Genomic DNA, 14,348 nt, shown 5'->3' with positions numbered 1-14,348 from the left:
GTGCTTGCAGCACCATTGAAAAGTACCCCTTGCGGTTTACGTACTGGCTGCCAAGGTGGTCCGGTCCCAAAATAGGGATATGTGTTGCATCTATCGCCCCACCACAGTTAGGGAATCCCATTGCAGCAAAGCCATCCACTATGACCTACACATTTCCCAGAGTCACTACCCTTGATAGCAGCAGCTCAGTGATTGCGTTGGCTACTTGGATCACAGCAGCCCCCCCAGTAGATTTGCCCACTCCAAATTGATTCCCGACTGACCAGTAGCTGTCTGGCATTGCAAGCTTCCAGAGGGCTATCGCCACTCTCTTGTGAACTGTGAGGGCTGCTCTCATCTTGGTATTGTTGTACTTCAGGGCAGGGGAAAGCAAGTCACAAAGTTCCATGGAAGTGCCCTTATGCATGCAAAAGTTTCGCAGCCACTGGGAATCATCCCAGACCTGCAACACTATGCAGTCCCACCAGTCTGTGCTTGTTTCCCAGGCCCAGAATCGGCGTTCCACAGCATGAGCCTGCCCCATTGCCACCAAGATGTCCAAATTGCCGGGGCCTGTACTTTGAGAGAAGTCTGTGTCCATGTCCTCATCACTCTCGTCACCGCGCTGCCGTCGCCTCCTCGCCTGCTTTTGCAGGTTCTGGTTCTGCACATACTGCCGGATAATGTCTGAGGTGTTTACAATGCTCATAACTGCTGTGGTGATCTGAGCGGGTTCCATGCTTGAGTTGCAGTGGAAGCAGTGGAGGCTGACGGTTAGCACCGCACACATTTCTCGAGGAGGAACACATGTACCCAGGAGCCCATGACAGACAACATGGAGAAATTCTCTATTGAGACAATAGCAGCAGAGCAGAGTTGCAGTGGAAGCAGTGGAGGACGACGGTTAGCAGTTCTACTGCACCGTCTGCTGAAAGTAGTACGGCGTTTGCATGGAAAAAAGGCGCGAAACGATTGTCTGCCGTTGCTTTCACGGAGGGAGGGGCGACGGACAACATGTACCCAAAACCACCCGCGACATTGTTTTTGCCCCATCAGGCATTGGGAGCTTAACCCAGAATTCCAATGGGCGGTGGAGACTGCGGGAAATGTGGGCTAGCTACCCACAGTGAACGGCTCTGTAAATCGATGCTAGCCACAGTAGTGAGGACGCACTCCGCTGACTTAATGCGCTTGTGTGGACATATGCAATCGACTGCATAATATCGATTTCTAAAAATCGACTTCTATAATAGCGACCTAATTTTGTAGTGTAGACATACCCTTAGTCAAAGAACTGCATTTAAAAATAAAACATGAAGTCCTGGTAAATCATAAATATTTTAGCCCTCCAACTTAAAAATGGTTGAGTGAATTCACTTTTAAAAAAGGCATAAAAGAATAACTGTGTCAAGGCTGTAAACTGGTATTTCTAAGTTTCATCTGGGAACAAATTTTACAACTGAACTATAAACTCCAAAGAAGAAAATGGGAGTTTTAATGAAAATGCTGACACAGCCTTAACTCTAGCAGTGCTAGTGGGTGGTGCTATAATAAATCTGTCAGTTGCTACAATGCCTATGACAAATCCATTAATATGAATGAAGTACACTTCACATAGCACACTACACAGGAACTGCATAAGTTATGTCATCTTCATTCTGAGTAGCAGATCAGTAATCAATATTTGTAAAAGCAGGCTAATCCTTTGTAAAATCAGTGGTTTAGTGATTGAAGAGTTTGCTCAATCTACACAGTTAATCCCTCTTCATCTGCTTGAGCCCTCTATTTATTCCAACCACTTACAGAGTGTAGCAATGGCAGATTAATACATCTTCACATGCTAAACATGTCTTGACAATTGACACAGCATACTGTCAGTATAATCTGTACAAACATTGGGCTTTTTCTTAGCAAGCTTGAAGCCAACATTCAGAAATCAAAAGTTTACAAATAGTCTCAGTGACATCCCCTCACACATACATACAATTATGTTGCAAGTGAACTATTTGCCTAGGCAAAGAATCTACCTCCCTATTTTCTAACTCTGAAAGGTATCCCAATAGGTTTCAGATTCATAAAGTTAAAAATAAACCTAATGAAGTCATGCAAAAGGAATTCTATTCACCTATGGAGAATTTTTGTTTGAGAAAAAAGTAACAAAGAATTTCTTTGTGCTATAGTATGTTCGCGCTGTAAGTGAAAAGTAAGCTTGCTGCCCCAGTGAAAAAACAGTAGTCAAAGTGCTACAGTCAACAATGTAGCTGAACAAACATCAGCAAGTTAACAGTCTACAAAAAAAAAGAGACATCACCAGGAAAGCCTACAGCATGCTAGAAGAAAGAGCTGTATGAAATTCAAAACAGTTAAAACTATAGCAAAACTAATAAAAAGAAAAGAAGGAGCACTTTTGGACCTTAGAGGCTAACCAATTTATCTGAGCATAAGCTTTTGTGATCTACAGCTCACTTCATCGGATGTTCCAATGAAGTGAGCTGTAGCTCACGAAAGCTTATGCTCAAATAAATTGGTTAGCCTCTAAGGTGACAAAATAAATTGGTTAGTTTCTAAAAGTGCCACAAGTACTCCTTTTCTTTTTGCGAATACAGACTAACACGGCTGCTACTCTGAAACCAGCAAAACTAATACGATTCCTGGAGATATTTTTCTATTTAAAGATTTTTGCCCCAGGAATGGTTAAATACTAATTAAAGGATGGTATAATTTCTTTACATTTTCTTAAAAATTCAGAAGTCGATTAATAATGCTACTTTGTTGCAAATCTGTGATCTGTAGATAGCTCTCAATCTTTCACCTCTATCAAGATACTTATTCTACACTCATGACACACCTCAATCCAAGTATTATGTTACAAAATATTCCAATTTATCAAGAGACTGAAAATACATTTTCACATGTAATGTGAAATTTAAGTTTTAGGATGAACAAGTAGAACATTTAAAATGTACATGATGTTTTTGAATGATTAACCCAATAAGATTTCATAGGGAACCGCACGTGCTATTTGGAGCCTTTTGGTAATACAATAGCTTTATACCCAACTGTTCATACTAGCCACTAAAAGCTTCAGTGACCAAGGAAAATTAACTAACTATCATTGTTGCCATATGATGAAACTGGTTAATTCTTGGGATTTACACAGCAGTATTTTCTTGAGCTACATGTAAATGACTTCAAGTAAAATGCGAAGTGGATCCAAGATTTTGTACTAGGAAAGAACTGGTAGGTTAAGAATCTGATCAGGCCAAGCAACAAGAGAAAACAGAAGGAGTGATGTTCAGCACAAAAATAAACCTCTTGTCCTGGCTGATGTATTAGTTACTGGAGGACAGACTCCAGCAGCTCCACATGGTCCTGGGTATTAAATTCAGAATCAGGAGTACACTTAAGGGGGAGCAAGGAATACAGACAGAATCACTTGCTGTGCTTGATACAATTGCACAGGTCAAAGACTTGATGTGCTTGATTTAATTGCACAGGTCTACTTACAGTACCTATATCCCAGACAGTCAATGTTAAGGTGCAATGGCTGCCTTAAAAATAAAAAGCAATTAAGGCAAAGAAAAGTGGAGTGACAGGAATAGGATAACCATTTATTTCTGGACACAGGTGCCATTTCTGCACATGGCAAACAGGAATGATAATAAAGTTGCAAGTTGACACTTTAACAAGTACCAGTGATGCTGTCAAGGAAATTACAGGTTCAGGCATTAACACTATGGATTTGGTAATTCATGCCCTGTGACAAGACATTTTAAATAGACAGTCAAACCAAGAATGGGTATGGACTTGTTCCATTTGTTTCACTGGTGTTTTTTTGGTCTCATCAGTAGCATACTTGATTGACAAAACAAATCTAAGTTGCCATTTGGTTGCACCAAAAATAAAAAAGCCCATGCAAAATGCACTGCTGAACAACACAAAAAGCATTCAAAATGTGATATGGGTGAGCCAAGGTGTAAACCAAGCCAGGATATTTCAAGAGGGATGCAAAGTGGAAAGAAAGAAAGATGTAGTGCTCTTCTAGCTGGTAAAATCCCAATAGAGGGAAAACATAGGTTTGTTGTATATTTTACCATCACTTGGATGTACTGTACGTGGCAGCTTGAAACGTCAAGTCTACCCAAGTTATGTAGTCTCCTGTGGTTTGAATGAAGTAAAGAAATTAGGGAAGGAAATGTCTTTCTACAACCATGCAGCAGTGGAGAGTGTAGTCAGTGTGATGAATCTAGACTAACTACAGGGTTCCTCCAAACAAGTTCTAGATGAGTTTAAGATTCTCATATAATCAAATTCAGAGCGCAAATCATTTAACTCAGCACTGGATTATTAGATATTCTTACGTCTTCATTTGGCCACGCCATCAAGAACATTCCTGAAGGTACAAACACCCTAATGCTAATAGCAGACATAGAATCTGAATGTTAGTTGTTACAACACACCTGATTAGTTTTTATAGACTAGGACTTAACCTTCTTTATCTGGGTTAAAATGTTTTGTGGATAAGTGAATAATTATAGTGTGATGGTGTACCCCATAAGGCTTTATGGAAATATGCTTATGAATGTATATATATGACATAACTGGAATATGTTTTATGCTACATATGCCATGTAACATATCTCTGTAAAGGTTATGATCTACTGAATTTATTCATCCTATTTGTATGCACGTGTCATTGTATTTGAAGTTATGAATATTGGCTGTATACTTGTTAGATTTTAAATAACCTTAGTAAGGCATTTGGATCTTCTTTAGAAAGGAATTTGCAAGTTAAGTGTCCAATCAAGAAGCACTTAATGCACAATGGATCTTGGAAGGCTCCAATTCACATAAGAAGTCTACATGAGGACGTTCAAGGTAGCAGGTGAGCAATGGCTGCTGCCTGTAAAAACTGAGTCATGCTTAGACATGTGACTTGCCCAGGTGACTCCAAAACTCCATCTTGGAGCTGCACTTTGCATAGCAGAGAGGAGGGGGTCTCCGCCCACAAGAGAAAGTCTATTTAAGCCCGTGGGAGACCCCTCCATTTTGTCTTCAGTTGGCTAAAGAGATAGCCTCTCCACCCCAAAGGATACCTGAAAGAAACTGGAACAAAGGACAGTGACTACAGGGGGTGTGAGTGATTGCTGGACCCAGACTAGAAGGAGACTAGTCTGTAAAAGGAAGCTTACTGGAATTCCTTTGGGGGTGAGGGTTTTATCTGTATTCAGTTTTCTTATTGTATTAGACAGACTTGCGTGTTCTATTTTATTTTACTTGGTAATTCACTTTGTTCTGTCTGTTACTACTTGGAACCTACTTTCCGTATTTAATAAAATCACTTTTTACTTACTAATTAATACCTGGGCGGGGGAAGGGGCAAACAGCTGTGCATACTTTTCTATCAGTGTTATAGAGGGCGAACAATTTATGAGTTTACCCTGTATAAGCCTTATACATTGGGAGTTGGGCATCTAAGTGTTAAAGACAGGCACACATCTTAAGTAAGCCTACAGCTGTTAGGGGACGTGGTTCAGACCTGGGTTTGCAGCAGGCTAGCGGGTCTGGCTCAAACCAGGCAGGGCACTGACGTCCCAAGCTGCCAGGCCAGGAAAGCAGGGGCAGAAGTAGTCTCGGCACATCAGCTGGCAGCCCCAAGGGGGTTTCTGTGATCCAACCTGTCACATATAGCTTGGGTGATTTCCTATCCATTTTTAAATCTTATTTCCTTTGTTATACTTAGTAGTGTTTAAGAAAATGGGAGCATACTCAACGCACCATTATTTGGAAGGTTTTTCATACATGTAAGAAACTGCTGTATATCTTTTTGACTCAGTGAGTTTGGAGTCCTGGTGGCAAAAGAAAGATACAGCAGGTTTCAGCCCAGTAATGATGTTAGAGCTCAGTTATGTGGATTCTGGGAAGAGTTTCACCACCCAGAATTTGCAGGATTTTAAAGCAGTTAGTGGAAGTGCCAAGAATGACAAACGTGGCTGTTACATTTCTGGGCAGCTGAAATGAGTATTCCCCCTTCATGGTCCAGCTAGCACACCCACTTTTAGGCTTTCAGCTCCCCAGCAACCACCTCACTTGGGTGGAAACCCACATCTCTCTCTCTCTCTCTCTCTCTCTCTCCTGAACAGGGTTTTTCCAGGCAGTACCATCTTCTGCCTACACTGTTATCACCAGCAAGTCAGATGGCCTAAATGGCCAGTGTCTGCATTTTGCTTTCTCCTCAGAGGCTATAAACAACGTAATTACCCATAATTACCAGATGCCACAGAGTCCTTCTAAGCAAAGACATTTATTCTTAAGGTGAAAGCATTATAGAGAAAACATTAAAACAAAGAACCTACATACAGGCTAGTACACATACCAGAGATCATCCACTCCCAACTCCAGAGGGGGTTCTGGCAAGCATCATAAGGGTTTTTTCCTGTGGTTACCAGTTCATAATAGCATTTGCCCAAAACAAGAGCGCAGATTAACCTGTTTCTTTATGCAGTTTGGTTCTTTAATATTCCGAGACTGTAAATAGGTAGTCAGTTCTCTCATCAAGGCATAGCTTCAAAAGGTTGGGTCCAGAGGTTGGAATTTGCATTTACCTCCCCTCAGATATTTCCTAGGAAACCCACTTAACTTTGTTTGTCCCAAAAGTTCCTCCTTGTCTGGCACATTGTATACAACAGTTCTTTGAAGCTCATAACACGTCCCAGGGTTTACATCGGCCACATCTCCCCCGCCCTCAGAGAAAGTTACATACAATCCCACAGTAATACATAAACTTTACATTTATAATACCATGGACTCCAAAGCTATTTAAACTTAATTCAACAAGATCTCCCAAAGATATGGCAGGAAATTGCTGTTATCTGTCACAACGGCCATTACAAATGATGAGACCACAATTAATGTCTTGGACTTCACCTATAAAGTTAACCTAATGGGCTGCACTTTTCCTCACTTTCAATTCTGATGGCAGATTGTGGCTGGAAAAGCCTCATAACTGTACTCAGTCTTAACTGACCAGTTAAATGGAGACTATCCTGCCACTCAGATGGTATTTCTGAAGAATCCTAGGGGCACTGCTATGTGACTGATACCCATAGTGCATATCTAACCACCTCTTGCAATTTTCATAGATACATAAAATAGAAACATTTTAGGGCCCCTGGTTTTCTTAGAATTAGCCTGATAACTTCAGTTAACCATTATGAAGTACATTTACTACTGACTGTTCCAGTATTCACTCTCAGCAATGCAGGCTGCTAGTTAGGGCTTTCAAACAATGTACGGGTGCTTAAGGAACAAATGAACAAACAGAATTCCACAGAAAAGTCTGCAACTGAAGTGAAATCGAAAATACATTAAAATTCCATGAACTCTATTCCACTGTCATTCACTGAAAGTGACAGAGATTCAGTAAGGAAATTGTTTGGGGAGCACTACAGAGCAAAGGCAGGCACAAGGCCAGCCTTGTGATTTGCTGGCCTCCACTGTGCCAAAAGGATGTGTGGTGTTTCTCCCTCTAAACTTACTGGGGATGGGTAAAAAGAAAAGGAGTACTTGTGGCACCTTAGAGACTGGGTAGCGTCAGGCTGGCCAATGAGTTGCAAGTCTGTACAGGGCCCATCAAGCAGCTGCTAGCATTGCTTGTGCTTAGGGCCATGCTGCAAAAATGGGAGAAAGAGGAAAAACAGATGGAACCATTATACTGCAGGTGGTGAAACAACAACAAGCAGACTGACAGGCTAAAATGTGGAAATCTTGAGGCAAGTTTTGCGCAGGAGGCAACAGCACCTGAAATACTGCCTAGGGTGCCTGTTAACCATTTCACTTGAGTCAGTCTCGGAACTTTTCCCCCATAGTCATAACTTTGGTCACTGTAGAACAATTAAGACATTATAGGGTTACCATTGGAGTAACACATTTCAAGCACCTGATAGGCACTTGGCAGTCTTCAGATCAGCATCTAAATATTTCTGTCTCTGACCCTCTAGCTGCATATACAAAGACATACCAATGAGCACATTCCTTATTGTAACTAGAATCTTAAAGTGTCTTTGGGGAATTTTCTAAATATGTATCTTTTAGAAAGATAATATACGAGATCTATGAATTGTGTTAGGTCACACATGGAATGAGACAGATTAATTTGGAACAAAGTCTTAAACATTTGTTTCCATGGATCTTGCTGTAGTGATGTATCTGCCCCTGTATTCTGAGGTTCTGATAGCTCTCTCTTGATAATTCTACACTGTCAGTGTTGTCTGAAATATTTTCTTCATTCGGTTTCCCAGCCCTCCCACAGATTTTACCTAGGAGGTATGGGTGATTTGGTCCTTAGAAGCCAAGGAAGAAGTAGGCATGATCAAGTAAGGATTTACTAGCCATTTACTGTATGAAGTGGCTCCCACGATGGAGAAGTCAGAGCCTAAGAAGATATACTTTAGAGGAGAGCTTTGCACTGAAGCAGAATCAGGGCTCACTATGTACAGAGCAAAAAATATATATGTGGAGGTTGTCAACACAACTGTCATGTATCACAATGGAGAATTAAGGACTCATTTGTTATTCTCAGTTGGGGAGGTCAACAACGTTATCTTGCACATGCTGATTTGATGCACTATGCATGATTAATGGTTGTTTAAAGGAACATTGCCAGGGTTTGTAGGTCAACATATGACCTACCATTTTTTTTCTGATATCTATATGCAAAATATTAGTAATTCTTTGTCTGTGTTTTTTCCTCTCTTAAGAAACAAGAAGAGAAAAGGAAAGAAGAGATATTTCAACACTTTTCTTCCAAAACCAAACACCCAGCAGTAGAATTTAACAAACGGTTGTGTATGTAGCAGGAAAAAAGTGTCAGCTTTCAAGCTTCAATTTTTTAATTTTAAAAGAGTGGCTGATCTCACTGTGGGACTATAGGCAAAACCACTTTCTATTATGACCTCATCCATTGTCATATGTTCGTGGGTTCTGAAATAGTCAACGTTGGGGCCAAAATTTCCTGTACTTAATTTCTTCACAAAGCTTTATTATTAATTATTATTTTATTTTAATATTATTTCCATTAAGTCTGGAGGTGAAAATCTAAGGACAGATGCAAAGTCAATTTATGTCCAGCTCAACTCAAAAGCATATTTTTCAACAATGATTAAGATGCTGCATTTGGGTAAAGCTCCTTAAACATGCTTTCAAATGCTGGCTAGACCCTTCGGTTCTGCCCTCCCCTAGCCAGGCTTGTTATCCCTCAAAATTGTATACTTTTTTTTTTTAGATTTATTTTTGCTATTTAAAATAATAATTGTAAAGCTTTAGATCATTTAAAACATAAGATGATCCAAGACCTTAGGTCAAATTGCACTGGAAAAAATGATTAAAATAACCAACCTTATGTGATCAGCCAGCTCTCCACAGACCACCAGCAAGTGTTTCATGGAGGGGTGTGATTCCCCTGCTTGTGTACACACACTCGTACTAGCTGTCATTGAGCTAGAACAGATATAAATAAATAGCAGGGCAGCCATGGTAGCACAGGCAGCAGGAGCTGAGGCACAGCTTAGCAATGCTGAGTACAAGCCCAGTACCGTAACCAGCATAGCTAAACTGGGCCTCATCTGCTTCTACCCACAGTACCACAGCTACTCTGCTATTCATAATCACAGTAGCTTGAGGAGAGCTGGCGTGAATGTGTACGTAAGTAGGGCAATCACACCTCTAGCTCATACTGTAGACATAGCCCTAGTTGTAATAAAAATGGCTATGTGAAAGGATGACTTCAAGTAAGAAATAAGTAGAAGGAACAGATGAACACCTAAGTAACAAAGTTCTTGTTTTTGAACAAATGTCCTTAGTAATAAAAATAAGGAAAAGAAAGAATAATCAAAATATGACAGGGCTTCAAGACGGTTTCCAACTGGAATGTTTTTCAGTTTTCCATAATATTTCAGCAAATCTAGGAATAGTGCCCTTTTGTGTGCCCTGTACACTAGATAGTCTTTGCCTCAGACTGAAGAGATTAATTGTTAAATTCTTCCATAATTTTTGGCTATTCCTTTAAACATTTAATAAGATACTTTCTGCAATTTCTACATGGTCAGTATCAGTGTATTCTTCTGCTTTTCCACAGGGTAACAGTGTACTTCAAAACAAGGCCATCACAGTGGGAATATCAATGAGTACATAAAAAGCCTGCTGAAAGCAGCTGTTCCCTCTTGTACATATGCAAATGTGAGAATGCTAAATGAGGGCAACTCTATGTCACAAAAGCCCAGAATACAGAGACTAAGTGGACTACAACAAAGTATTTGTAGGCAGCAGTGAGCTGAAATTTACGAAGAGGGCTATGAAGGCAATTTATAGTCTGCATCCAGAAGAATCAAGTTAGTAAGAAAAATAAAATATAGACTTTGTTTTTGTAATTTCTTTGGGCAGACAATTAAAAAGCATTGATTAATTAAAAGTGGTTTTATTCCAAGGATAATCATGTAGTTAAGACACAGGCATCAGAAAACTTGTGCTCTAAACTCAAGCTCTACCACCAGCTTTGTGTACGACCTGGGATAAGTCACTGAATCTAACTACACCTCAGTTTCCTGATCCATAAAATGGAGCTAATAACTACACCACAAGGCTATCCTGAAGCTAAATTTGAGGTAGTAAGATGGAAGAGGCTATTCCAAAGGTAAATGTGGTTGTATTTTTTGCCATTTTTAATAACCCTACTGAAGCCAAGTAGATTTTGAATGACAATGCTAAAAGCAGAATTTTTAGGCCACCCCTTTCTAGAAATAAAAGCCACTACACAGACCTCTTGGGATGACCCCAATCTGAGCTCTAACAACTAATGGCTGAGTCAGAACATTGCTATGTGGAGTGTTGCAAAGAGCCTTCCAGATGTCAGTTGTTCTAACAGGGGATCGTTTATTTGATAGTGGAGAAAGCAGTTGCCTCCATGACAGCAGGAGGAACTGGAAAAGGAAAGGAAGCAAAAAAATTTTTGCACTTCCCATTCGCTGTTTGTTGAGGAAGCAGCAGCATTAAAGTTTTAAGAGGCTTGTCATCTGAGTTCAGCGGTAAATTAATTATTGATCACTTCTTTTCTCACCAGCAGATATCACAGATAAAAAAGGATTTGTTTCTACAGACATGTAATTAATTTAGCTAACCAAAAATACATAGAAATCAGATGAGCAGCATAGATAATTTAGTACACTAGTGAACTACATTCCATTAGTATGATAATTGCCTCCATAACTGCATATTTTTGTACATAGGTTTGCAAGAGCCTGAATTCACAGGCTCATCATGTAAATACTCAGTAGCATGATTTTTTTTTTTAAACACACACAATAGAGTGGGTCTTGCAGGTCTCTTTCACCTAACCAATACAGGCTTAGGGCGATTACAGCTTCTGGTTTCTTTTCATTCCTTTGGGCCCTTCTAATCTTTCAGCTTGTTTCCTTTCAACCATATAACTAATAGACACAATGCATATTGTATTAACTGGCATGTTTCACCAGTATGCTTTAAAAATAAAGACATTACACATATAAAAAAAAAAAAAAAACCTGACCCAAAATACATTGTTTGCTATCTGATGTATATTATTACTATTTGACATTTTGATCCCTAAAATGTGTGCAGAGAACATGATTGTCATTAAGCAGGCTGTCAGCAGCAGACCATGCTAAGCATTATAAATCAGCACCTTTCTGCAAAAGTAAAATTATTGTTCAGCATTTGACAGTTATTCATTACAATTGTTCTGAAGAAAAAAGTTAGATAAGATTTGCCATTAGAGAGCAGTATAAACAAAAACTTCAACTCAACAATCAAATATTCCATTGAAATCCACTGCAACAGAAAGAACTGCATTTCTGAAGTAGTGTGAGAAACAATGCAAAAATTCAGACTTCCTTATATTATCTTATACCAGCAGTTTTAAACCACACACCACTCACACAGCTAGAGCGTCATTTTAACTGATTACAGTAATGTGGGCACTCCCATACGTCATAATGTGTTGATTTCTCTTCTAATCTTTGCACACTTTTCATACATCTGTATAGCTAGCTTTTATAGGAAACTAATTCCAAATTTTACTTGACCTGAGAGTTGACTAATTTGCAAGTGGTTTTGCAGTGATCTCAAGGGAAATGGGGGAAAGAAGAGAAGACGCTGTTCCTGAGAGATGAAGCGGTTTCTGACAACTGTAGAGGGAACGGAGCAATAGTGCAGGACTCTTGCTTTCTCCCTGGGTAGCCTGAACTTCTTTAATCCACCTCCTCAGTCCTGCCCCAGCCCTCAGGCTGGGAAGTAGCAGAGGGAGATATATCATGTTGTGAGAACAGACCAAGGTCAAGAGAAACTGGCAGAAAGCCCAAAGCTTGGGTCATCTGGAAGCTGGGGCTGGCACTATTATGAAGCAGTACACACCCAGGAGGGGAGGTGTTGCTAAGCTTGGCAGAGAGTGCGTGGGAATAGGAGTGGACTGGAAAGGTCTCTGTGACTTCAGGAGACAGAGGGGGAAGTGCGTTAGAGACTGATTAATTTCAGGATCTGTGTTAGATCCAGATAGATATTTAGATCTTAACCCACAAACCTCAAAACTCATCTCTTCCTCAAACACTAACTCCAAACTCACCAAATCAGGGCTACCCACTTACACCCAAATCTGAGAGAGGAATTCCAGACTGGTTTTTACTAGTTCAGAGCCCAAAAGTTTCACATACACATCATTCTTGAAACTCTATTCTAGACATGTTACAGCACCTGCTGGAATTAACCTCCATGTTCCCCACAAATTTTTTGTGCCACTGTGAATTTCTTATTAAAAAGGTAGGAGAAAAGGTCCTATTTCTTTTCTACCTTTCTCTTTATCATCCTTTCCCCATGGTAACTATGCCTTTAATATTATGCCACACAATAGGCGAGGTGTGTTAAAAACTAAAAACCTGTCCAAAATTTCTGGCGTCTTAGACTCTATTGGGCAAGAAATAATCACAAAGTCAACCTGAGCATGCAAACACACAAAAGCTTTCTTAAAAACCAAAACCAAAAGGCATTTCTAAGTCAGTTACAACTTTCTACAATACGGCGTGAAGGACTGAATGTAATAATTAGCCTATAAATATACAAATTAATTCACAGACTCATCCAGAAAGCTATTTCCATATTAAGCCTGAACAAGCACATTCTCAACATACTGACATTACTATTCTAACCTAAGCAATTTGTAGGTACTTCCACTTGGTATGTTACTAATACAAAACACTGGGAAATCAATGTGCCAAGGAAAGCAGGAAAAACTTCCCACCACCAACGCCACTGCCACGCCCTCTCCCCTCACTATCTCAGACTTCTAAGTGATTCAGAACCATCAAATTGTGCACAAAACCATCCTTTGTCTCAATGTGTCTTGACTGGTATATCTTCATCCTCCCTCCTCATTCCTATCTCAATGATTGTTACCCTCAGCTGGCATGTCACCTTAGAAAAGACTATGCTCTTTGGAGCAGGGTCTCGGTATTCTTATGTGTTTGCACAGCACCTAGGACAACAGGACCCTAATTCTGATTGGGATCTCTGAGCACTATTATAATAGGAACTATATACATAAGAAAAACTAGATAGTGTGCACTGTGAAAGAGAGAAAACTACAGACAGCTTATAGCAATGTCTGTATAAAGCGCTGTTCATAGAATCCCTACAACATAGAATCACATATCCTCCTGTCACAGTTATCCTCTCTTGGGACCAATAGTGATGTGAAAATATTTTATAACTAAGAGGGCTTCAGGCAGCCATAATAAACTTTCACATTTATTTATTCTAATACCCTCTGCTATTGGCATGGCGTACATTCTATCAGCATGCTTAGATAAAACAGTCCATTGCACAAAATCACGGTTGAAATATAGTGCAAAGAGCCCTTGTAATAAATGTCATTAGTTCAGTACCAGTAGTGTATTAAGCATTGTTTCACTACGTACGCTTACACAGATCACTGCAACATAAAAATGTCCATACAAATAATGTTAATTGTATTTACTGGTACTGTTATTTCATAAGGTAACTACAGCTGTTGCCTACTCTCCATTAACACAACAAAAGAAGAAGACATTTATCTAATTTCTCTGAAAATCCTGCCATCAGACACTGTTGATATCAAGAGAAGAGAAAGATGGAAGCTTAATCCTTCAGCAATGTAAGATCAATACATACCTAGTACTCCTGGAGCTTGAGGACCAGTATATCTTCTGTAAGTTTAGATGGAACTTGAAAGCAGGGGCATGTAGAGGGAGACTGAACACCACACTTTTCTTAACAAGAAAACTTACATCCATTTGGAACACTATGAA

The 14,348-nt window shown here is 39.8% G+C and overlaps 1 protein-coding gene across 3 annotated transcripts in view; it reads right to left on the bottom strand.

Annotated features, from left to right (window-relative positions):
• SKAP2 (src kinase associated phosphoprotein 2) overlaps positions 1-14,348 on the bottom strand; it is a 147,006-nt gene that overhangs the window by 68,920 nt on the left and 63,738 nt on the right. The gene's annotated exons all lie outside the window — the stretch shown is intronic.

Source organism: Lepidochelys olivacea, assembly GCF_965140295.1.
Source record: "Lepidochelys olivacea isolate rLepOli2 genome assembly, chromosome: 2".
In the NCBI taxonomy this organism is placed as follows: Eukaryota; Metazoa; Chordata; order Testudines; family Cheloniidae; genus Lepidochelys; species Lepidochelys olivacea.
This window is presented reverse-complemented; position numbering and strand designations above follow the sequence as displayed.